The following is a 24776-nucleotide window of genomic DNA, read 5'->3' as shown; positions in this document are numbered from 1 at the left end:
CCCAGGATCCTCCTGGGCGCGATCACGGGTGCCCCTGCCCTAAGGGGCAAGTACCCGCCCAGATGACACCGAGATTTCTCGAGAAGCGACCGCAGCAGGCCCAGGCACTTCCAGGCGCCTGTGAACCCTGGAGGGGAAGACTCAAGGAGCATCACATCCGGGGTGCTGCGTCCCCCACGAATGGGCCCTCCTACTCCCCCACTCATCGCTTCCCCTTTCGGCCTGGACCTCGGCCACGGGGGCGTCTTTACAGCTTCCAGGAAAAAAAAAAAGAAGGAAGCCTCGTGGTCCTGACACAGCGAGTTGCTGTTCCCAAGCTCCTCGGGGAAACTGAGGCCAAAGACACTGAGCGGGGCGGGGAGCGGGGACCCTCGAACCCTTGCCCTCGGCAGGGAAACTGAGGCAGCTCTCAGGCCCGGAATGGGGGAGGAGAGGGGGCGCTCAAACCCCCGCCCTCTGCGCGCAGCTTCTGAAACTCCAACCCCAGGTGCCAGCACTAAATCTGTGCGGGTGTTCTCTCGGGCTTGTTCTATTTGCATTTGTAGGGAGGGGGCGCGGGATGCTGGGAGGTCCGGCGCTGCGCATTTAAGCTGCTCGCGAGCCATCGCCCCCCTCTTCAGGCCACGCCTGCGCGGGTGATCCACAAACTCGGCAACCGCCCCTTCAAGGCTGGGGATCCTGGAGTCTCCAAGCGCGGAGCCCCGCCGCCTAAGGCTTCCTGTTGTGGGGCGCGCGCCTCGTTGCCATGGAGACCAGAGAAGGGCCAAGAAGGTCGCGCGGCAGACGGGGAAGAGAGGATCACTCAGGGACGCTTGAGCCCTTCCCCCAGGGAAGAGGCTGCCCAGCCAGAAAAGCTTTCCTCGCTCCGCCCAGATTGTTCCTAAGGAATTTCCACGGGGATCTTTCTTCTTAAGGGTGGAGGGTGCTGAATTCCCGCCCCAAACGACCTGGGAAAAGGTGCCGAGTGGGGACCGGGGACGTCCCTCGGAAGGTCTGGGAAAATCCTCCCCTGGGGTCACTTTCCGGCGGGTTTTTAGCAAGTTCAGATCATTGTTTATTTTGGCCCCAGCCCCAAGTGTGCGAGCGGAGAGCTCCCCCGCGCGGCCCAAGTTTTACAGAGGGTTCAGTTCAGTTCAGTTCAGTTCAGTCGCTCAGTCGTGTCCGACTCTACGAATCGCAGCACGCAAGGCCTCCCTGTCCGTCACCAACTCCCGGAGTTCACTCAAACTCATGTCCATCGAGTCGGTGATGCCATCCAGCCATCTCATCCTCTGTCGTCCCCTTCTCCTCCTGCCCTCAATCCCTCCCAGCATCAGGGTCTTTTCCAGTGAGTCAACTCTTTGCATCAGGTGGCCAAAGTATTGGAGTTTCAGCTTTAGCATCAGTCCTTCCAATGTTTAAAAACCGTAAACCGTGGTTCTTCCTTCTCTAGCTCCACAGTGGCTTAAACAGTGTTGACAGCCTAGAGTGTGGACTCCCGGGTTGCACAGTGATAAGAAATCCAACCTGCCAATGGAGGGGACACGGGTTAGGTCTCTGATTTGAGAAGATCCCACATGCCTCGGAGCAACTAACCCCATGCGCCACAACTACTGAGCCTGTGTTCTAGAGCCTGGGAGACACAACTGAGTCCCGTCCTACAGCTACAGAAGCCCAAGTGCCTTAGAGCCTGTGCTCCACGAGGAGAAACGCCCCTTCAAGGAGAGCCAGGGAAGTACCACTAGACGGTAGCCCTCATTCTCCACTACTAGAGAAAAGCCCACACAGCAGGGAAGACCCAGCACAGCCAAAAAGAAAAAGGAAATTTAAAGAACCTACTGTGCGCCAGGCATCATTCCACGTGTTGGGGGCACAGTAATGAGCAGAAGAGACCAAAATTCCTGCCATCATGCGGAGATTGTTATTAAAAGTAGGAGCAACAGAAACAAAAATAAAATACATATAGGGACTTCCCTGGTGGCCCACTGGCTAAGATTCCACTGTCCAAAGGCCCCAGCCCAGGTTCCATCCCCAGTCAGGGAACTAGATCCCACGTGACATCACTAAGAGTTCACATGCCTCAACTAAAGATTCCCCAAGTGGAAGTAGAAGACGGAGAATCACCCAAGCAATAACTAAGACTCAACACAGATAAATAAATGCATAAATGTTTAAAAAATAAAACATGGAGACGTAGCTTGTGCTTGGTGCTAAGAAAAAAAATAAAGCAGGGAAGGGAATAGGAAATGTGAGGGTTCAGAAAACTCTAAATAGAGCATCCTGGGAAAGACTGAGAAGGTGATATTGAGCCAGGAATAGAGGGAGGTGCGGAGTGAGTCCTGATTATATCAGGGAAGGAATGTACCAGGCAAAGTGCACTGGATGTGCAAAGGCCTTGAGGTAGGAACTGACTTAAGGAAAAGCCAGGAGGCTGCTGTTGCTGGAGTGCAGCGAGGGAGGGAGGGAATTAGGGGAGAGGCAGGGAGGGAGGGAATGGGTAGAACATGGGCTGGGGAGAACTTTGGCTTTTCCTCTGAGTGAAGTGGGAGCCGTGGAGGGTTCTGAGCAGAGGGGAGACACCCCTGACTCGGGCATTTATAGGCACCCTCCTGAGACAGCAGGAGCTACAGTGTGTGGCAGGGAGGTTTGGTGGAGGACAGGGTGGATTCAGGAAACCGGGAGTAATGATGGAGCCTGGAGCGGGCCATGGAGACTAGAGACATGGTCCAATTGGGCATTCATTTTGGCAGCAGGGCACATTGCACTTTTGGGACTTGGGAGCGGGCAGAGTCAAGGTCAGCTCCTTGGTCCTGCTCTGATATCCTGTGAGGGTGGAGGGCCATTTCCTGAGATGAGGATGCGATGATAATGAGGGACAGTTTGGCAGAAGAAACTTGCACTCTCCATCCGCAAACCTTTGTGCTTTCTTGAAAGAAAGGGAAGCAGATGCTCCCCCATCCCCTTTCCATAGCCACCAGGAAGGGCAGGGCTTCCTCCAGGGTACCAAGCAGTCTGAGGAAGGAAGGAATGGCTCCAGTGCAGACCAGAGGCTGTGCACCAGGGCAGAAGTACCCAAACCCCACTCCAGGGGTGCCTGCTCGGAACTCATCCTGAGCTCAGGTGTGACCACCTTGAACTGGAATTCCCTTCCTCTCATCCCTGATGGAGCCAGCCCTTTCTTGGTGTCTCAGCCTCCACTTACAAGCTTTCCTGAGGACATCCCTGGTGGTACAGTGGATGAGAATCTGCCTGTCAATGTAGGGGACAATGGTTCTTTTCCTGGTCCAGGAAGATCCCTCATGCCTCGAAGCATTTAAGCCCATGCCCCACAACTCCTGAGCCCAGTGCTGCAGCTGCTGAAGCCTTCACACCTACAGCCTGTGCTGCACAACAAGAGGAGCCACTGCAATGAGAAGCCGGCTCTCCCCAGCTAGAAAGATGTCCAAGCAGTAACGAGGACCCAGCGCAACCATAGGTAAATAAATAAACACATTCAGTTCAGTTCAGTTCAGTCGCTGAGTTGTATCCAACTCTTTGCGATCTCATGGACTACAGCACACCAGGCTTCCCTGTCCCTCACCAACTCCCAGAGCTTGCTCAAACTCATGTCCATCAAGTTGGTGATGCCATCCAACCATCTCATCCTCTGTCCTCCCCTTCTCTTTCTGCCTTCAATCTTTCCCAGAATCAGGGAAGTTTATTTGTTTTTTTTTAAAAAAAACTTTTCCCAATGCTCTTCTGGCCCCTTCCATCCTGGGCCACAGCCTAATCATTCCCTGTCACTTGCTCTAATGGTTTCATTACTGAAACTCATTCACTGGTTGAAATTCTTTCGACTGACTTGATTATATCACCTCCATTTGCGTGAGTGCCAGAAGGCCAGGGAATCTCTCAGCCTCAGCACCTGAATCAATGTCCAATCATTAGAGGCAGACGGTCAATAGTACTGGTTGAATGAATGAACTTCACTTATTCTCAGCATTCTGTACATGCTGCTCTTCCAACCCAGGGTTCCTTCCCCACTGCTTTTATGGAAGGTGCTAGAGGATTTCATCCCCCAGGTTGTAACAAGGCTAGGAACACAAGGTCCAGACATCTTTTTACTTTTTTGGCTCCCAGGCTCTTCGTTTTACCGAGCAGGCTTACCAGCTGTCACACTCAGGCTTAATTGCCCGGTGGCAAGTTCCCTGATCAGGGATCAAACCCGAAACCCCTTCATTGGACAGTGGATTCTTAACCACTGGACCACCAGGGAAGTCCTCTTTCTTTCTTTCCTTTTTTTTTTTTTTTTTTAAGCTGCATGTTTGTGAGCTCTTACTTTCCCGACCTGGGATTGAACCCGGCCCCCACAATGAAGGTGCCAAGTCCCAAACACTGGGTCACCAGGGAATTCTCAGCTATCTTTTCAAAAGAACAGCTTTGTTTCCTTCAGATAAACACCCAGGAGAGGAATGCCTGGAGCATACATTAGTTCTATATATTTATTGAAATAGAGTTGACTTATAATGTTTTGGGTAGTTCTATTTTTAATTTTCTGAGGAACCTCCATACTGTTCAGGCCCTAGTCTGAGTAACATTCCATTGTAAGGCCAAATCAAGTTTTGTTTTTCATTCATGGAATGACTTTAGTAATTTGTTTAATTATTATGGTGATTGTCATCGTAATGGCTGTGTATTAGTGGCCCAGTCGTGTCCTACTGTGTGACCCAATGTACTGTAGCCCACCAGGCTCCTCAGTCCACGGAATTCTCCAGGCAAGAATATGGGTAGCCATTCCCGTCCCTAGGGGATCTTCCTAATGCAGGCAGTGAACCCAGGTCTCCTGCATTGCAGGCAGATTCTTTACTGTCAGAGCCCCCAGAGGGGGAAGCGGTATCTCACTGTGGTTCCTCAGTACTTCTGGTATGTCCAGTGGATGAGCCCAAAACAGAGCTGTGATGTACAGCTTGGATGTTCAGGGACCAGCAATTGCTGAGAGGATGGGGCCAAAGGGCACAGCCACCAGCTGTGACCTTGACAGGCCACTTCCCCTGGTGATACCTTGATGGCCTCAGCTGCAGAAAGGGATGGTAGTGCATCCTGCAAAGGGTGGGAGTGAGATTTCCATAAGACCATTAGGGACTGCTGTGGTGGTCCAGCGGTTAAGAATCCACCTTCCAATGCAAGGGACACAGGTTCAATCCCTGGTCCAGGAAGACTCCACATGCCTCGGGGCACCTAGCTGGTGCAGCACAAATGCTGAGCCCACACTCTAGAACCCCTGCTCTGCAACAAGAGAAGCCACTACAGTGAGAAGCCCCTGCGCCACAGCTACAGAAGTGTCCCCTCCCACCTCGCTGCAACCAGAGAAAGCCTGCAAGCACCAAAGACCCTCGCAGCCAAAACAAAACAACCAAAGAAAGAAAAACTAAAACAAAAAAGACCATTCATGGGACTTCCCTAGTGGTACAGTGGTTAAGAATCTGCCTTCCACTGCAGGGGACACAGGTTCAATCTTCACTCAGGGAACTAACATCCCACATGCCTCAGGGCAACTAAGCCCTCAAAACTACTGAGCTTGTGAGCTTTAGAGCCCATGCTCCACAATAAGAGAAGCCCACTCGCCCCAACAAAGACCCGGCACAGCCAAGAGAATGAATAAGTCAATAAATAGATAAATAAAATTCAAAAGACCGTTCCTGCACAGGGAAAACAGAGAGCAGTAGTTGCAAGTTGTCTGTTTCCTTACGACTGAGCTCTGAGAATCCCACCTCAAACTTCCCAGTCAGGACCACAGACTTCCTCCTTTTTCCCCACAGATGAGTTCACTCTCGAATCATGGTTCCTCATAACAGCCCTAAAGTGGAAAGCAAAGCTGCGTGGTATGTGGATGTTGATCGAAACAGAACTCAGCTCCTCCATCCACTCAGTTCAGTTCAATTCAGTTCAGCTGTTCAGTCGTGTCCAACTCTTTGTGACCCCATGGACTGCAGCACGCCAGGCTTCCCTGTCCATTACCAACTTCTGGAGCTTACTCAAACTTATGTCTATCGAGTCAGTGATGCCATCCAACCATCTTAGCCTCTGTCGTCCCCTTCTCCTCCTGCCTTCAATCTTTCCCAACATCAGGGTCTTTTCAAATGAGTCAGCTCTTTGCATCATGTGCCCAAAGTATTGGAGTTTCAGCTTCAGCATCAGTCCTTCCAATGAATATTCAGGACTGATTTCCTTTAGGATGGACTGGTTGGATCTCCTTGCAGTCCAAGGGACTCTCAAGAGTCTTCTCCAACACCACAGTTCAAAAGCAGCAATTCTTCGGCCCTCAGCTTTCTTTATGGTACAACTCTCACATCCATACATGACTCCTGGAAAAACTGAAAGTTTATTCTGTGCTGGACTCTGCCATGCCACTGGCTGCGAATCCTGCCTGGAACTCAGGTCCACATTAGCCTGACGTTCAAATCTCTGAACTTGGTGTTGGATGGGAGCCCAGGTCAGGCTTCTCCCGGCTGGAGGCCCTGCTTGAGCAGAAGGGCCTGGACCCCAGGTCTTGACCCTCTGTCTGTCCCCCTCGCCTCCTCTCACCAGCCTTTGGGGCTCTCCTACCGAGGTGTAAGGAGGCATCGCAGGGCAGTTCCTCCTGGGCTGGCGGCTTCCCCTTCCTTAGGTTCCCCAGCAGTGTGCTCGTGTTCTGAGCAGCTTTGTGAGGTTTCTTCTTTCCCGGGTACGTCGTTACTAGATGGAGCCATCTTTTCTTTTTCGTTTTCTTTTTTTTTTTCCTGTGGCCCCATCCTGAGCCATGGAACCTGCACCCCCTGCAGTGGAAGCACAGAGTCTTACCCACTGGATCACCAGGGAAGTCCTGAGATGGAAGCATCTTTTTTCTTAAATGTATTATTACTATTATTTGACTGCACTGGGTCTTCTCAGGTGACGCTAGTGGTAAAGAACTCTCCTGTCAATGCAGGAGACATCAGAGCCTGGGGTTTGATCCCTGGGTTGGGAAGATTCCCTGGAGGAGGGTACAGCAACCCAGTCCAGCATAGTTTGCCTGCTGAATCCCATGGACAGGGGAGCCTGGTGGGGGTACAGTCCATGGGGTCACAAAGAGTTGGACACAACAGTATGCACACGTTACCGGGTCTTAGTTGCAGCATGTGTGATCTAGTTCCCTGACCAGGTTTCAAACCCACACTCCCTACCTTGAGAGAGCAGAGTCTTAGCCACCTGATTGATCACCAAGGAAATCTGAGATGGAGGTATCTTTGGTGGGGCTGTGGCTCTTTTCTCAGCCCTTGGGGTCCTCCTATCCTCTCACGTCTCTTATTAGGCTTCTGTGTGTGTGTGTGCCACTCAGTCATGTCCGACTCTTTGCAACCCCATGGACTGAAGCCCACCAGGCTCCTCTGGCCATGGGATTCTCCAGGCAAGAATACTGGAGTGGGTATCCATTCCCTTCTCCAGGGGATCTTCCCGACCCAGGGATGCACCCCAGGTCTTCTGCATGCAGGCGGACTCTTGACCATCTGAGCCACCAGGGAAGCCCAGTGGGCTTCCATGCTGACCACCAATAAGGAGACACCTTCACTCTACATCACAGCCCCCTTCCTCTTGCCCTCTGCATCTCCAGGATACCAGATCGCAGCCCCATTACCTCACTTGAGCTTTCTTAAGCCAAAGTCAGCCTCAGTCTTGGGTGTTCTGTCTTTAGGATATATTTCAAATGCTATGAAGTCTTCTTTCTCTCTGGGCTCTGGGTTAACCTATGTCCTAAAAGTGTATGATAGGGTTTTTTTTTTTTTTTTTGGCTTCACTGCAGGGCATGTGGGATCTTAGTGCCTTGAGGAGGGATTGAATCCCAAGGAGCAGTGAAAGTATGGACTCCCAACCACGGGACCACCAGGGAAATGCCAGTGTGATAAGGATTTGCACGCAGCAACAGCTCCCCTGAAGAAATCTCTTCACCCATCTCTCTCTCTCTTTTTAAAAAAAATATTTTAATTGCAGAGAATTTCAAAATAGGCAACAGTGAAGAGGACATGTGGTGAAGCCACATGTGCCTGCTTCCACAGTCCTCATGGCCAGTCTTGCTCCATCCTGTCACAGGTTCAACTACTTCTCTGCCCAGGCAGAGCGGGGAATGTGCTGAGCCCCAGACTGTGATCTTATTTAGAAACAGGGTTTTTTCAGATCCTCAAGTTCAGGAAAGATCATTTGGATGGGCCCTAACTGAACATGACTGGTACTCTTATAAAAAGGGGAAATTTGAACACACACACAGGGACTACGCCATTTGAAGATGAGGACAGAGATCATGGTGATCAATCAAATGAAGAAGCGCAGAGTGTTCGTCGCTCGGTCATGTCTGACTCTGCGACCCCATGGACTGTAGCCTGCCAGTCTCCTATGTCCATGGAATTCTCCAGCCAAGAATACTGGAGTGGGTAGCCATTCTCTTCTCCAGGGGATCTTCACAACCCAAGGATGGAATCCAGGTCTCCTGCATTGAAGGTGGATTCTTTACTGTCTGAGCCACTAGTGAAGCCCATTGGATATGCAAAGAAGTGCAAAGGACACCAACGAACCACCTGAAGATAGAGGACAGGGAATCGACAGAGCCTGCCTCACAGCCTCAACAGGCATCAGCCCTGTTGATACGTAATTTTTTCTTGGCTGGGCTACCAGGCATGCAAGGATCTTAGTTCCTTTTCCAGGCCTTGAACCCATGTCTCCAGCAAATGGAAGCAACAGAGTCTTAACCACTGGACGCCAGGGACGCTCCAACCCTGATGACATCTTTTTTTCTTAATAATGTCTGTTTATTTACTGAGCTGGGTCTTCCTTGCTTTGCGGAGGCTTTCTCTAGTTTCAGGGGTCAACGGCTACTCTCTAGTTGCGGTGCGTGGGTTTCTCACTGCGGTGGCTTCTCTTGTTGCAGGGCACAGGATCTAGGTGGGCAGGTTTAACTGGGGCACACAGGCCTAGCCCCTCCATGGCATGTGGAAACTTCCCACAGGAGGGATTGAATCTGTGTCCCCTGAGGGATAGAACCTGTGTCCGCTGCATTGGCAGGCAGATTCTGAACCACTGGACCGTCAGGGATGCCTCCTGCTGACATCTTGATCGTGGACTTCTGACTTCCAGAACTGTAAGATGGTACAGTTCTATTATTTGTTTGTTTTTTTAAAAAATCAGGTTACTACATTTATTTTATTAGTTTCTTCTTCTTCTTCTTTCTGGCTTTACCGTGTGGCAGGTGGAACTTACCCCACCAGGGATCCAACCCATGCCCCCTGCAGTAGAAGCAATCGGTCTTAACCACTGGACTAGGAGGGAAATCCCAGTTCTATTGTTGAAGCCCTTGTCTGTGCTACTTTGCTAAGGCAGCCTAGGAAATGAATTCACGCATTATGCCCTGATCATCAGCACATCCTGACACGGAATCCTTTTTAAAAGTATTTATTTATTTATTTTTGACTGCTTGGGTCTTCATTCCTGTTCGTGGGTTTTCTCTAGCTGTGGCTCACAGGCTTCCTTCTGTGTGGCTACGCTTGCTGTGGAGCTCCGGCTCTACAGTGCAGGCTCCGTAGTTGTGGTGCGAGGGCTGTTTCTCAGCCACATGTGGAACCGTCCCAGATGAGGGATTGAACCCATGTCCCCGGCACTGGCAGGCAGATTCTTAACCACTGGACCACCAGGAAAGTCAGGGATCACTTTTTCTGATGCCTTTTTCATCCTTGATCTGGCCGAGGAATCGCAGTGTGGAGCAGCTACTTCTGACCTCTTTCTTCACCCTGTTCCCTGTTTTCAGCCGCGCTGAACCCTATTAAGCATCTCTATGACTAGGCTGGGAGCTGTCAGAGCAATAGAATTGTCTTTTTGGGGCCTTGGTTCCCTGTGGGACTGATGAGGCAGAGAGAGAGGCTGGTAATGATTTGGGTTTAGCTCAGCATTTCCCGCTCAGCCTCTGTATCCTTTCCTACTACTTGTTCCAAATTGCTTTTTTCCTTTGTTTTTTTTTTTTAAGTAAAAAAATGTATTGTTATTTCTAATGGAAATATAGTCGATTTACAATGATGTGTCAGTTTCAGACACACAGCAAAGTAACTCAGCTATGCAAGCAGGTATGTGATATCTTAGTTCTCCAACCAGGGATCAAACCTGAACCCTTAGCACTGGAAACATGGAATTCAAACCACTGGACTGTCAGATTTTTCTTTTTCTCTCGGTCAAATATGATGCTTTAAGGATCACAATTTATGTCCGTGGAGGACTTTTGAAGAGTGTGTTGTGAGCTCTGTAAGCCAGTCCTGAGAGGCGTCCCAGAGATGTTTTCAGGGAGGAGCTGTTCAGTCAATGGGTCACTGTGTTCACATGGCCGGGCCCACACACCGGGTGGCAGTTTTGGCTGACTGTAAAGAAACTACCACATTATTTTGTACTCTGTGTTGTGGCTATTAAAGAAAAAGCATAACTTGGGGGATTAGGGACATCCTTGACCTCTATCTAGATACTAGATGCCAGCAGCACCCCCACCCCAGGGGGAACAACAAAAATGTCTCAGACATTGCCAGAAGTCCCCTGGGGCTGTGGAATCACCTGGGAAGAGAAGGACCAATTAAGCCCCAAGAAAGTGCCAAAGCAATAGTCTTGTCCTGGCCATATTTCCTCTGGGCAACATCTCAGAGCCTAAAAGCAGCCCCCAATCAGCCTTTTGAAAACAGTTAGTCATGGATGGGGCGCATCAGGAGGGGTCCAGGGTGAAAACGCAGAGTCCTGGGCCCTGAAGGCAAATTCTGCAGGTCCTGGTAGGGCCCAGGGAGCTGTATTTCACAACCTCTCCACTTAAAAGTTTAAAAAGCATTTTCCCCAGCTCTATTAAGATGTAATTATCAAATAAAAACTGCATATATTTAAGGTGTACAACACAATGATTTGATATATACATACCCACTGTAAAATGACTACCACCATCAAGCTGATGCATTCATCACCTCACTTGGTTCTCCCTTTCATTCTTTTGGCCATACCACACAGCCTGAGGGATCTTAGTTCTTCAACCAGCAACCGAACCTGCACCCCCTGCAATGGAAACCCAGACTTTCAGCCACTGGACCACCAGGGATGCCCTTAGCTAGCATTTTTTGTATGTATAGTGAGAATACTGCCGTCCAACTACACAGTGCAGTATTATTAGCTATAATCACCATGCTGTACATTGAATCCTCAAAACTTACTCATCTAACAACTGAAAGCTTAAATCCTTCAATCAAATTTGCCCCCAGCCCCAGGCAACCACCCTTCTACTCTCTGCTTCTGTGCGTTTGATTTTTTTAAATTTCACATGTAAATGAAATCATATGGTATTTATGCTTCTGTGTTTGGCTTATGTTAGCATGATGTCCTCCGGGCTCATCCATGTTGCGGCAAATGGCAGGATTTCCTTCTTGATGGTTGAATAATATTTCCCGTGTATATGTGTCTGATGATCCCTTTCTTCTTTTTGGCCACACTGAGTGGCACGTGGCATCTTACTTCCCCGACCAGGGATCAAACCCGTGCCCCTTGCAGTGGAAGCACGGACTCCCAACCATGGAACTACCAGGGAAGGCCCTGTAGCACTTCTGCTCTATTCAACCATCCATTGACAAATGCTGAGGTTTTTTTCCGTATCTTGGCTGCTATGAGTAATGTTGCAAAGAACATGGGGGTGCAGATATTTCTTCAAGAGAGTGATTTCATTTCCTTTGGATATATACCCAGGAGTGGGATTGCTGGATCATATGGTAGTTTTACATTTAATCCCATGAAGAACCTCCACACTGTTTTCAAGAATGGAAATTACTTCCTAACATGGTACCATATACGTGCTTTTATGGCTTGTCTCTCTTACTACCATGTAAGATCTCCGAGGGTAGAAACAAAATAGAGTGTTCAATATGGACGTAGAGGTCTGAATTCTCTTTTAAATAAGCTTACGGAAGCAAAATTTAGAGGCCACAAAATTTTTACCCATTTTAAGAACAGAAATCAGTGTTTTCTTAGTAAACTTGCCAAGTAGGCGATTGTCATCACTACCCACTTTTGAAACATTTACATCATTCCAAGAACCCTCAATGCCTGGTTCCAATTAATCCTCATTCCTGCCCTTCAACCCTAGGCAGTCACCAATCTGCTTTCTCTCTTTATAGATCTGTCTCTTATGGACCTTTTATAGAAAGGGTCATGCAACTTACATTATTTTGTGTCTGACTTCTTTCACGAAGCATAATTGAGTTCCATCGTGTGAGTATGTGTCAGCATTTTGTTCCTTTTTCTTGCTGAGTCATACTCCATCGTATGGATGAACCAGATTGTGTTGATCCATTCATCAGCTGATGGACATCTGAGTAGTTTTCACTTTAGGTCTATTATGAAAAATGCTGCTGTACGTATCCATGGACAAGTCTCTGTGTGGACATACCTGTTCATTTCTCTCGGGTAGATACCTGGAGTCAAATTTCTAGGCCGCATTGTAAGTTTAGGTTTGTCTTTCTGAGAAACTGCTAAACTGTTTTCCAAAGTGGCACGGCCATTTTGCATTCGAGGTTGGGATTATGAACACACCATTCTACAGACGACGAAACCAGCGGAGACTTGTCAGGCGATTTGTGAGTCTACTTGGAGTGTCAAGTGTTGGAGTCGAGATTCAGATCTGTCTGTTTTTGCTTTTCACTTTAGAATATGCACTCTTAAAACTAACATCGCAAATGCTGCTGACAATGAGTCATACCTACCCATCTCCATTTGCCTTTCATGACGGATTTAACTATTCTCGGACAGGACTGCTTAGAGAAAGGCAGTAAATGTCGGATGTCTGAATTTGAGGAAGGACGTTTGCTTCGTAGATGCATGAGAAAGATGTAGACGGTGTGAGGATGGAGAGATGGATTAGAAACCCTTCGAAGATGGCTAATGAAATGACAGGTCCTAGCAACTGTCCCTGGGGGATCAAATCATTAGGGAACAGTCAGAGAGCTTACAAAGGTAGGATCAGGTGGATGGCATGTGAACCTCTTGATCAGTTGTAGTCCTCAGAAACGGAAAGAGAAATGCAGAATCCTGTCCTCCTGGTGAGTGTCTCCAGCACCACCTAGAACGAATTAATGGCTTTCATTTCTTGAATTTGACTGGTGACAAAGGAACACGTTAAGTGACATAAGGGGATGCCATCAGCCAATATCAAACTATAGGAAACTGCAGGGCAAGCAGCCTGGCTTAAAAAAAAATTTTTTTTTTGCCTGACCACACAGCATGTCAGATCTCAGCACCCCAACCAGGGATTGAACCCCTTGCCCCTGCAGTGGAAGCTCTGAGTCCCTTCCTGGCCCCAAACTCCAGCACTCACAGAGCATGTTCACGACCATTTCACGAGTGACTTCACCACGAGCGCTGGAGGCCGGACACAGGTAGGTGCCCACCACCTCCCGCTTGACGGGCCTCAGGTCCCGGATGGGCAGCGAAGCCCAGTCCCCTTTCCGGCTACAGTTCAGCTTGGGGATTAGTTTCCCCCAGGCCTCACACTTCAGGGTCTACTCCGAGCCTTCCTGCCACGTCCAGTTTGCCAGGCAAACCCACTGGTCTAGTTGGGGGACTCTGTGCAACCCCATAGACGGCAGCCCACCAGGCTCCCCCGTCCCTGGGATTCTCCAGGCAAGAACACCGGAGTGGGTTGCCATTTCCCTCTCCAATGCATGAAAGTGAAAAGTGAAAGGGAAGTCGCTCAGTCGTGTCCGACCCTGTGCGACCCCAGGGACTGCAGCCCACCAGGCTCCTCCACCTATGGGATTCTCCAGGCAAGAGTACTGGAGTGGGGTGCCATTTAACCCCGCCCCAGCGTTATCCCGAGCCTCCTCTTAAGGCTCTCTTGGGTTTCTACTTACTGTTGATGATCACGCTCTCTAGCGTCTTTCGGATCTCATTCCCCAGACTCACTGGACACTTCACGGAATGGGTGCCCTCTTCCTCCTCGTTTCCCTCGATCCAGGCCTCAGCCAAGACAGAGTACTCATGGTACGTGATGATGGTTTCCAGCCTCTTGTCCCCCAGCTGCACACAGACCTCAGCGTCCCAGGCTGGGAACAGTCCATCCAGCGTGCACTTCACCGGCCACCGTGAGCCTACTTCCACAATCGGGGGGGCCTCAAGGTGCGGGTCGGTCGATGGCAGGACTGGCGAGACAGAGCCGGTGTAAACAGGGGGCAGACAGACATCCTGAAGCCTTCTCCCGGGCCATTTCCATCCCCCCAGCCTGGAACCCCCTCTTCCAGGGAAACTGGCTGGGTCACTCTTGTCTCAGGACACACATACCACTTGCCCTGGGTCGCAGCCTTCTCAGATCATCCTTCAGTGCAGGCACTCAGCCCAGAACGTTCCACCTCAGTGGCCAAGAAGATGCTCTTCCCAGAAGCCTTTGTAATCAAGGTTGCCACTTTCTCAGCAGCCCTATGGCCAGGGGCCTCTCCTTCTCAGGGACCCCGCATCCCAAGCAAGAAATCCCCCTCAGTCCATCTTCTCTGCTGGCTCCCCAGTGCCTCACCTTAGGTCTGGAGCTTCCTGGGGGCTGAGGTGTTCTGGAAGAGTTCCAGCCCTTGTGACCGCAGGTCCAGTTCCCAGCGGCAAGAGAAACTGGTGCCATGGTCCTCTCTTCTCGGCTGCACCATGAACGTGACCTCGGCGGGCTCCTCCTTTCCCATGGGCTGCCGGTCCAGCTCTTCCTCCCCTCGGAGCAGCACCATGGAGAGGTGGTGCCGGGGGCCCCCACCAGACACCTGGCAGCTCAGGTTGAGTTCTTCACCTACAGGCTGCCAGAGGGGCAGGGGAGCCAGCTCCATGCGCTCCAGGAAACCTGCAGGGGAAAGAGGTGTTGTGTGAACAGAACAGGCTGGCTGCCTGCCCACAGCGGGTGTGTTGGGGCCCTGGACACACCTGTTCCAGGAACCTCACCATTTTCTCCCCAGAATACTCCCCAAACCACCTAAGCCAGATCGGAATGTTAAGAGCTTCAGGATAACCTGGTGAGACGTCCCCAAGTGGTTGTGAAGGAGGCAAAACAATTCTTTATTCACAGCAGCATCTGAGACTGACAAATGGAAAGGACCTTCAAAGTCTATTACCAGGAGTCTCAGCAATACATTACGCTTAAACTGCCCAGTCTCTAGACTTTGCTGTAAAATAAAAAGAGAAATTCTTCCTTCTCTTTGCGGCCTTATTTTTCTCCATGGCAACTCTCACCTCTGACATACAAGATCATCGACTGAGTTCATTGGTTTCTCTACTCTTCCTGCCACGGAATGTCAGCCCAGGAGGGCAGGGATGTTTGACTGTTTTGTCCTCAGTCGTACGGTTGGCATGAAGGAGGTGTTCTGTATTTGTAGAAAGAATGAAATAGAGCCACCCACACTGATTCGAGGCTTTTCAGGAGTTTCCTTTTAAGGGTTCCTGAATGAACTGTGTGATCCCCTGAAATGTCAAACATATCAGAACAGACACTCAAAACAAAGCCCTGAGTATCCCCTGAAGGCACCGTCTGTGGGTGGGGTACCCACAGGCTGGGGTCTCCATTCTGCATGAGGTAATAGAATTCCCAGCCTGGATCTTCCTGCCAGTGGAAATTGCCAGGAGTGGCTGAGCACTGAGACACTCCCCAGACTCCCCTGGGAGGGGTCGTGAGGCTTCCGCTTCTAGTCCCCTCTCAAGAGGCCCTGAAGTGAAGTCGCTCAGTCATGTCCGACTCTTTGCGACCCCATGGACTGTAGCCCACCAGGCTCCTCCGTCCATGGGATTCTCCAGGCAAGAATACTGGAGTGGGTTGCCATTTCCTTCTCCAGGGGATCTTCCTGACCCAGGGATCGAACCCAGGTCTCCCGCATTGCGGGCAGACGCTTTAACCTCTGAGCCACCAGGGAAGCCCAGAGGCCCTGAAGTGTCACTTAAATAGCAGCATTGCTTCGAGTTGGTTTTCGGACCTGAGTTCACCTTCTCCCCAGGTTGCCAGCATCAAAAAAAAAAAAAAAAGATCAGTGATCTTAAAATGTCAGGAGGCTGGAGTTGATTCCTAGCTTCTCTGCTTCCTTGCTTTGGCCAGTGGGGGCGTGACTTTGCCATCCGAATAATCCCTGCCCTCAGGGTTAAGGAAAGGAAGCCTGAGTTTTCTAAGCTATAAACTGGGTCTAAAGAGAGTAGGGCTCTTGTTATTATTATTAATTTACTTTTAAAATATTTATTACCTTATGTGTGCAGGATCTCATTGCAGCGTGCCAGATCTTTCCTTGAAGCAAGAAGGCTCTTCCCTGCAGCAAACCGTGCTTCTCTCTAGTTATGGTGGGCGGGATCCAGACTGCTCAGCGTCAGTATATGTGGTGCTTGGACTTAGCTGCCCTTTGGCATGTGGGATCATAGTTTCCCAGCCAGGGACGGAAACTTCTGCGTTGGAAGGCAGATTCTTAACTGCTGTACCACCAGGGAGGACTCATAATGGTTTTATTTGGACTATATTCTACTTCAGAAGTTAAGAGGATGACTGTAAACTGGAATGAGGTTACTTTTTAAGGTGAGGAATGTGTGTGTGCTTAGTTGTATCTGATTCTTTACGACCCCAAGGACGTAACCCACCAGGCTCCTCTGTCCATGGGATTTTCTGGGCAAGAATTCTTGAGTGGGTTGCCATTTCCTTCTCCAAGGTGAGAACTACATTCTTTCAAAAAAATTTTTTTTATTTATATGGCTGTGCCGGGTCTTCACTGCACACACAGGATCTTTAATTGTAGCATGTGGGGTCTAGTTCCCTGATCAGGGATGGAATCTGGTCCCCTGGGAGTACAGAGTCTTAGCCACTGGGCCACCAGGGAAGTCCCTGCTATTCCCTTCTTGTACACACCACTGCCCACGACATGTGTGACTTGGATTGGGTCCACGGCTAGCTGCTCCCTGGCTTCCTGAAAGGTCAGCCCTCTGCTCTAGATGTCTGCCTGCTCACACACTCTCCATGGCTCCCTATCACCGGAAGGAGAAGGTCTCAGTTTCTCAGTCTGGCATTCGAAGTCCTGCCAAACTCAGCTCCAATGACACTAATCCATTGATATTCAGTCCCTCTAACCTCCCCAATCACATGTCAGTTTGTTTCCCCACTCCAAACTTTTGACCAGGCTGTTCCTTCTGTCTACCCTTAAAAAAAGTTATTCTTTTATTTTTGGCTCTGCTGAGTCTTCCTGCCGTGTGAGCTTTTCTGTTATTGAGGTAATGGGGGTACTCGCTAGTTGTGGTGCGCAGGCTGGTCTGACGGGGATTCTGGGCTCTAAGGCTGGCAGGCTTCAGTGTTGTGGCCCATGGGCTTAGTTGCTCTGCGCCACGTGGGATGTTCTCGGATCAGGGATTGAATTTGTGTCTCCTGCACTGACAGGCAGATTCTTTACCACTGAACCACCAGGGGAGCCCTGTTCCCTCTATCTAGCATGCTTGTCTTTACCAACTCCTGTGCGTGCTTCAAATCCATTTAGGGGCCTCTCCTGCAAAAATTACAACTCTTTCTAGAGAAATTTCAGCCACCCAGAGATGCTTCTTCATCTAAATACTGGCAGTGGGGCAGGACCAAGCTACAATCTCTCCTAGGTGATCCTTTGCTACTGGGTGCAACCGTGTGATCCATTTCACAGAGGTGAAAACTAAGGCAAAGTCTGGCACCCAAAGAGGGAGAAATTTAGCAGAACCGGGACTCAAACCTGGAGAGTGGTGCTTTCAATCTCAGGCTGAGATGCAGAGGGTCCTACTAGGAGGTTTCTGGGGGGTTTTCAGAAGCCACTGAGATCGTTTGGGGACTTTGCTCACTTGGCCAGCAGCTGTTCAAACATTCCCGAAACCAGAAACAAAGCCACTGTTTGCCCCAAAGCTGCTTTTACTCAGGCACTGTGAAGGTGAATGTCCCTCAGGCCTCATTGCATCATTAGACCTTTCCAAGGGGGTCAAGTAAAAATCAATCAGGAAGCCATAAGTTCCCCCTCCCTCCCCCACATGAGGATCACTCCAGCACATGGACTTAGTTGCTCACAGGCTTATCTTGGTTCCCCCACTAGGGACTGAACTTGTGTTCCTTCCACTGCAAGGCAGGTTCATAACCACTAGATCACTAGGGAAATCCCCCTTTCTTCCTTTTTTATTTTCTCTTAGTTTGAATTTCGTGTATCTATTTATTGCTTGTGTCATGCTAACTCATTGTCACACTTCAAACATCCAAAGGAAATAAAAGGCACGTGGAGAAAATGCATCCCCTGTCCTCTCCTGGAGCCCCCTCTCCCACCCCGGTTTCTCTTGTCATAGCCAGCTGCTTTTGCTGTGTTTTTGTCCAGAGCTCTTTAATGCAGAAACACAACCTCTCTATCCCTGCCCCCATGTCTCCCTAACGCTGTGGTACCTTGACAGTCCTTCTGGGCAGACCTTACTTCTTTTGAACTTGACAATACCTCAAATTTTCTGTCTCATTCTTTTACACAGTTGCATACTATTCCATGGGAGGACGGAACCATTGTTTCTCTCCTCAGCCCCCTATGTTTTTTAAAAGATTTTTTTTTTTAATTTGGACCATTTTTAAGCTCTTTATTGAATATGTTACAATATTGTCTCTGTTTTATGTTTTGGGTTTTTGGCTGTGTGGCATGTGGGATCCCAGTTCTGGACCAGACATCACACCCACACCCCCTGCACTGGAAGGTGAAGTCTTAAGCACTGGATTCCCTACATTTGAGTGACTTGCAAGCTATTTCCCTTCCAGATCAAGCCACAGTGAATAACCCCCTACCTGCTTCAGTTCCCTCGTGAGTGGGAACGCCTATAGGCCCAATTTCTAAAAGTGGGTATTCTATGTCAAAGGACCCACACATGTGACATTTTGGGGACTGATGTCTGCTTCCCCACCAGAAGTTGTGACTCTTGGGACCCCCACTCTGTCAGCAATGTCCACAGACTGTCTGCTTCCCTATACTCTTGCCAGACCAGTTGTTACCAGTTTTTTGGATTGTTGACAATGTTTGAAAAAAAAAAATCTCAGGGCTAATTTAAATTCACATCTTTTACTTATTTATCTATTTCTTGGTCTCAAGGCTTGTAAGGACTCAGTTCCCTGACCGAGTACTGAATCCAGGCCACATCAGTGCCTCTACACTACCAGGAAACACACTGCAGTGTGGTTTTTTTTTAAAGAGTCAGATCTAGGACCATCTCACCTTATTAAAGAGGCCTAGAGAGACAGCATTCTGGAACATTCTGAATCCCTGTCCATATTTGATGGGCACCCCAAGGAAGTTCAAGGAGGGTGTCCAGATGACATCAGACGTTCCAAAGAGGAGCCTCCTGCCCGTCAGTGGGACCCTGCCTCCACTCACCAAGTTACGAAGGCTTTCCAACCTGCTGGGACTCCCCTGTCCACCTCCCCCACCCAGTCTGCCTAGTCCAGGCCCTGGACCCAGCCACTCACAGTGTATGGTGAGGTCCATCGAAGCCATCGTTACTTCACCGTGACACATTGAGATGCGCGTGTCATCTTCTTGCACATCACTCAGTTCAAAAACCTTCCAGCTGTTCCTGCGGTCCACTATCTTCTTGGTTGATTCAGTCTCTAGGCTCAAAATTGCCTTTTGGTCACAGGAGATTCTGCAGTGCACCCTCAGAGAGCCTCCTGGGGTATGATGGCTTTTGAAGGATGTATTGATGTTCCGGCACCTCCAGGCCCCGGAATCAAAAGCGGGGGGAGGGGTCAGGCCTGACAACTGGGGCTCATCAATATTACTGCAACCAGCCTGTGCTGGGGACACAGCATTGAACAAGACCAAACTCTGCCTTCAGTGTGGGAGCCAGAAAAATTCATGAGTAAACAACATAATTAACAACTGATGCTGACAAGGGCTTTGGGAAAGACGAAACAGGATGAGAGAACAGACAGTGCCTTGGTGACTGGGGAATGTGTGAGCAGAGATCAGGATGCAGGGCAAGGGTGGGCCATTCCAGGGAAAAGGGAAATGACCTCCAGGAAAAGGAACAGCAAGTGCCGAGGTCCTGAGGCAGGGCGGCTGGAGCAGAGTAAGGGGATAGGTTGGGGGAAAATGAAGTCAGGAGGGTCACGTAAGCAGTATTCAGCCATGCCAGGGATGTGGTCTTCATTCTGAGGACCTTGAGTGGCCATGGAGGATGTTAGCGAAAGAGGCGCGTGGAGTCAGTGTCCATTTCCCTCCCAAGAAGTCAAGTGTGAAGAAGCTCCAATCAGGCTGGTCCCCACTCCCTTGGACAAGTGGTTTCCCCTCTCTGGCCCTCACTTTTCCCTGTCTGTAAAGTGGGCGAATACAGTCACTCCACCACCCGCTAGTACAGGGCAGGTAGCCAGTGGCTGCAGGAAAGAAGGAGGGGGTCTGTTCTGATAAGCTCCCTCAGACCATGGTGCTTTCAAACTGAAAAACTATCTGTGTGAGCCCACCCATCCTAACACTGCCACGCATCCCCCCAGACCCCCCTCAAAACAATCTCTGCCTTCAGCTCTGGGTCTACACCATCTAGGATGGAGGTGTGTGGAAACAGCAGCTCTGAGTTCTCCAAGGGTGGTTCTGGGAGCCTTCCCACTTCAGAGGGAAATGGTGAGACCTGAAGGGAGGCTGGGGCTTCCCTGGTGGCTCAGATGGTAAAGAATCCACCTTCCAAAGCAGGAGACGTGGGTCGGATCCCTGGGTCAGGAAGATCCCCTGGAATAGGCAATGGCAACCCGCTCCAGTATGCTTGCCTGGCAATTCCATGGACAAGAGCCCCTGCAAAAGGGGAGGTTACTCAGCTAGAAAGGGGTAGAATTCAGATTGGAATCCCAGTTAGAACTCTTTGTTGAGCTGATGTGGAGTTTTCAGTCTCTTGCTTTCTGACAGTGATGGCCATCTGAGACCAGCTGTCCCCCTTCTCCCCTTCCTCCTGACTGAAGGTGGGGAAGGGCTGCTGGGGCATCCCACTTCTCAACCTCTGCTCCCTGGGCAAGCCAGCCCTGGAATCCTTCTGAGCAGAGTCCAGGACTTCCCCCGGGGGCACCAGGTGAGGAACAGAACGTGCATGGTGGGGTGGTGGGGTGGGGACCCCAGTCTACCTAAGCTTGGGGTGGCCCTCCTCACAGTCAGACCACCTCCTGGGCCAGGACACAACCGCTGAGAGGTGGCCGCTGTTAACTTCACTTTACAGCGGAAAACCTGTAGATCCTCGGGAGAGGCAACCCGCAGTCCGAGAGCACACAGTCGGGCCATGAAGGGTCTGGATGGGAACCCACGGCTGTTGACTTTCAATCGGTGCCTCTAACCCCAACTTCCCAGAAACAGCGACCTAAGAACGAATCGCCTTATTCCCAGGCGGTCGCGGGCTGGTCCTCCCACGGCTTCAGGACGCACCCCGTGTCTCCAAAGCTGACTCGACGGCAGCCCGCGCCCCTAACTCACCCGACAGCAGAGTCCAGAGCAGGGCCAGGAGCGCAAGCCGCGCGGCACCGGCGGCGCCGGGAGCCATCGCAGGCGGAGGTGGGGCGGAGGAGCTGGTGCCAAGGAGCGCGGCCAAGACTCAGGCGCCAGGGCTTCACGCCTGGCCGAGGGGGCGGAGCGCGCGGTGCTCCGAAGAAACCTCGCGCTTTCCCCTCCCGAACCGGACCCTGGCTTTTCCGGATTGAGAGAGTGCCTAGCCGGATCCTGCTTTGTCCCCCCTCGCTGGGCGCTCAGCACTGATATTTCCGAATTGAAATCCTGAGGGCTGCCTAGCGGCAGCGGCCGTGAAACAAACGGCGGAACTGCTCCCGGCGCTAAGGGGTCCGTCCCTGAGCGGACCTGACCTTGATTGTGAGTTTACTTTGCGCTGAAGCGCTTTAAACTGTGGAAAAATTCTTCAGTTCAGTTTAGTTCATTCGCTCAGTCGTGTCCGACTCTTTGCGACCCCATGAACCGCAGCACGCTAGGCCTCCCTGTCCATCACCAGCTGTTGGAGTTCAGCCAAACCTGTCCATTGAGTCGGTGATACCATCTAACCATCTCATCCTCTATCGTCCCCTTCTCCTGCCCTCAATCTTTCCCAGCATCAGGGTCTTTTCCAATGAGTCAGCTCTTCGCATCAGGTGGCCAAAGTATTGGAGTTTCAGCTTCAACATCAGTCCTACCAATGAACACCCAGGACTGATCTCCTTTAGGATGGACTGGTTGGATCTCCTTGCAGTCCAAGGGACTCTCAAGAGTCTTTTCCAACACCACAGTTCAAAAGCATCAGTTCTTCAGTGCTCAGCTTTCTTTATAGTCCAACTCTTACATCCATACATGACTACTGGAAAAACCATAGCCTTGACTAGATGGACTTTTGTTGACAAAGTGATGTCTCTGCTTTTTAATATGCTGTCTAGGTTGGTCATAACTTTCCTTCCAAGGAGTAAGCATCTTTTATTTTCATGGCTGCAATCACCATCTGCAGTGATTTGGGGGCCCAGAAAAATAAAGTCAACCACTGTTTCCCATCTATTTGCCATGAAGTGATGGGACCAGATGCCACGATCTTAGTTTTCTGAGTGTTGAGCTTTAAGCCAACTTTTTCACTCTCCTCTTTCACTTTCATCAAGAGGCTCTTTAGTTCTTCACTTTCTGCCATAAGAGTGGTGTCATCTGCATATCTGAGGTTATTGATATTTCTCCCGGCAATCTTGATTCCATTTGTGCTTCATCCAGCCCAGCATTTCTCATGATGTACCTTGCAAATAAGTTAAATAACCAGGGTGACAATATACAGCCTTGACATACTCCTATTTGGAACCAGTCTGTTGTTCCATGTCCAGTTCTAACTGTTGCTTCCTGACCTGCACACAGGTTTCTCAAGAGGCAGGTCAGGTGGTCTGGTATTCCCATCTCTTTCAGAATTTTCCACAGTTTATTGTGATCCAGACAGTCAAAGGCTTTGGCATAGTCAATAAAGCAGAAATAGATGTTTTTCTGGAACTCTCTTGCTCTTTCCATGATCCAGTGGATGTTGGCAATGTGATCTCTGGTTCCTCTGCCCTTCCCAAAACCAGCTTGAACATCTGGAAGTTCACGGTCCACGTATTGCTGAAGCCTGGCTTGGAGAATTTTGAGCATTATTTTACTAGCGTGTGAGATGAGTGCAACTGTGTGGTAGTTTGAGCATTCTTTGGCATTGCCTTTCTTTGGGATTGGAATGAAAACTGACCTTTTCCAGTCCTGTGGCCACTGCTGAGTTTCCCAAATTTGCTGGCATATTGAGTGTAGCACTTTCACAGCATCATCTTTCAGGATTTGAAACAGCTCAACTGGAATTTCATCACCTCCACCAGCTTTGTTCGTAGTGATGCTTTCTAAGGCCCACTTGACTTCAGATTCTAAGATGTCTGGCTCTAGGTGAGTGATCACACCATCGTGATTCTCTGGGTCATGAAGATCTTTTTTGTACAGTTCTTCTGTGTATTCTTGCCACCTCTTCTTAATATCTTCTGCTTCTGTTAGGTCCAGACCATTTCTGTCCTTTATCGAGCCCATCTTTGCATGAAATGTTCCCTTGGTAGCTCTAATATTCTTGAAGAGATCTCTAGTCTTTCCCATTCTATTGTTTTCCTCTATTTCTTTTCATTGATTGCTGAGGAAGGCTTTCTTGTCTCTCCTTGCTATTCTTTGGAACTCTGCATTCAAATGGGTATGTCTTTCCTTTTCTCCTTTGCTTTTCACTTCCCTTCTTTTCACAGCTATTTGTAAGGCCTCCTCAGACAGCCATTTTGCTTTCCTGTATTTCTTTTTCTTGGGGATGGTCTTGATTCCTATCTCCTATACAATGTCACAAACCTCCGTCCATAGTTCATCAGGCACTCTATCAGATCTAGTCCCTTAAATCTATTTCTCACTTCTACTATATAGTCATAAGGGTTTGATTTAGGTCATACCTGAATGGTTTAGTGGTTTTCTCCACTTTCTTCAATTTCAGTCTGAATTTGGCAACAAGGAGTTCATGATCTGAGTCACAGTCAGCTTCCGGTCTTATTTTTGCTGACTGTATAGAGCTTCTCCATCTTTGGTTGCAAAAAATATAATCAATCTGATTTCAGTGTCAACCATCTGGTGATGTCCACGTGTAGAGTCTTCTCTTGTGTTGTTGGAAGAAGGTGTTTGCTATGACCAGTGCGTTCCCTTGGCAGAATGCTATTAGCCTTTGCCCTGCTTTATTCTGTACTCCAAGGCCAAATTTTCCTGTTACTCCAGGTGTTTCTTGACTTCCTACTTTTGCATTCCAGTCCCCTATAATGAAAAGGACATCTTTTTTTGGTGTCAGTTCTAGAAGGTCTTGTAGGTCTTCATAGAACTGTTCAACTTCAGCTTCTTCAGCGTTACTGGTCGGGGCATAGACTTGGATTACCATGATATTGAATGGCTTGCCTTGGAAACAAACAGAGGTCATTCTGTTGTTTTTGAGATTGCATCCAAGTACTGCATTTCGGACTCTTTTGTTCACTATGATGGCTACTCCATTTCTTCTGAAGGATTCCTGCCCACAGTAGTAGATATAATGGTCATCTGAGTTAAATTCACCCATTCCAGTCCATTTTAGTTCGCTGATTCCTAGAATGTCGATGTTCACTCTTGCCATCTCTTGTTTGACCACTTCCAATTTGCCTTGAATCATGGACCTGACATTCCAGGTTCCTATGCAATATTGCTCTTTACAGCATCGGACCTTGCTTCTATCACCACTCCCATCCACAGCTGGGTGTTGTTTTTGCTTTGGCTCCATCC

The 24776-nt window shown here is 49.5% G+C and overlaps 1 pseudogene; it reads right to left on the bottom strand.

Annotated features, from left to right (window-relative positions):
• Window positions 1-1291: 1291 nt before the first annotated feature.
• LOC138085536 (intercellular adhesion molecule 1-like) lies at window positions 1292-21516 on the bottom strand (annotated as a pseudogene).
• Window positions 21517-24776: the final 3260 nt, after the last annotated feature.

Source organism: Capricornis sumatraensis, chromosome 9 (genome assembly GCF_032405125.1).
Source record: "Capricornis sumatraensis isolate serow.1 chromosome 9, serow.2, whole genome shotgun sequence".
NCBI lineage: Eukaryota > Metazoa > Chordata > Mammalia > Artiodactyla > Bovidae > Capricornis > Capricornis sumatraensis.
This window is presented reverse-complemented; position numbering and strand designations above follow the sequence as displayed.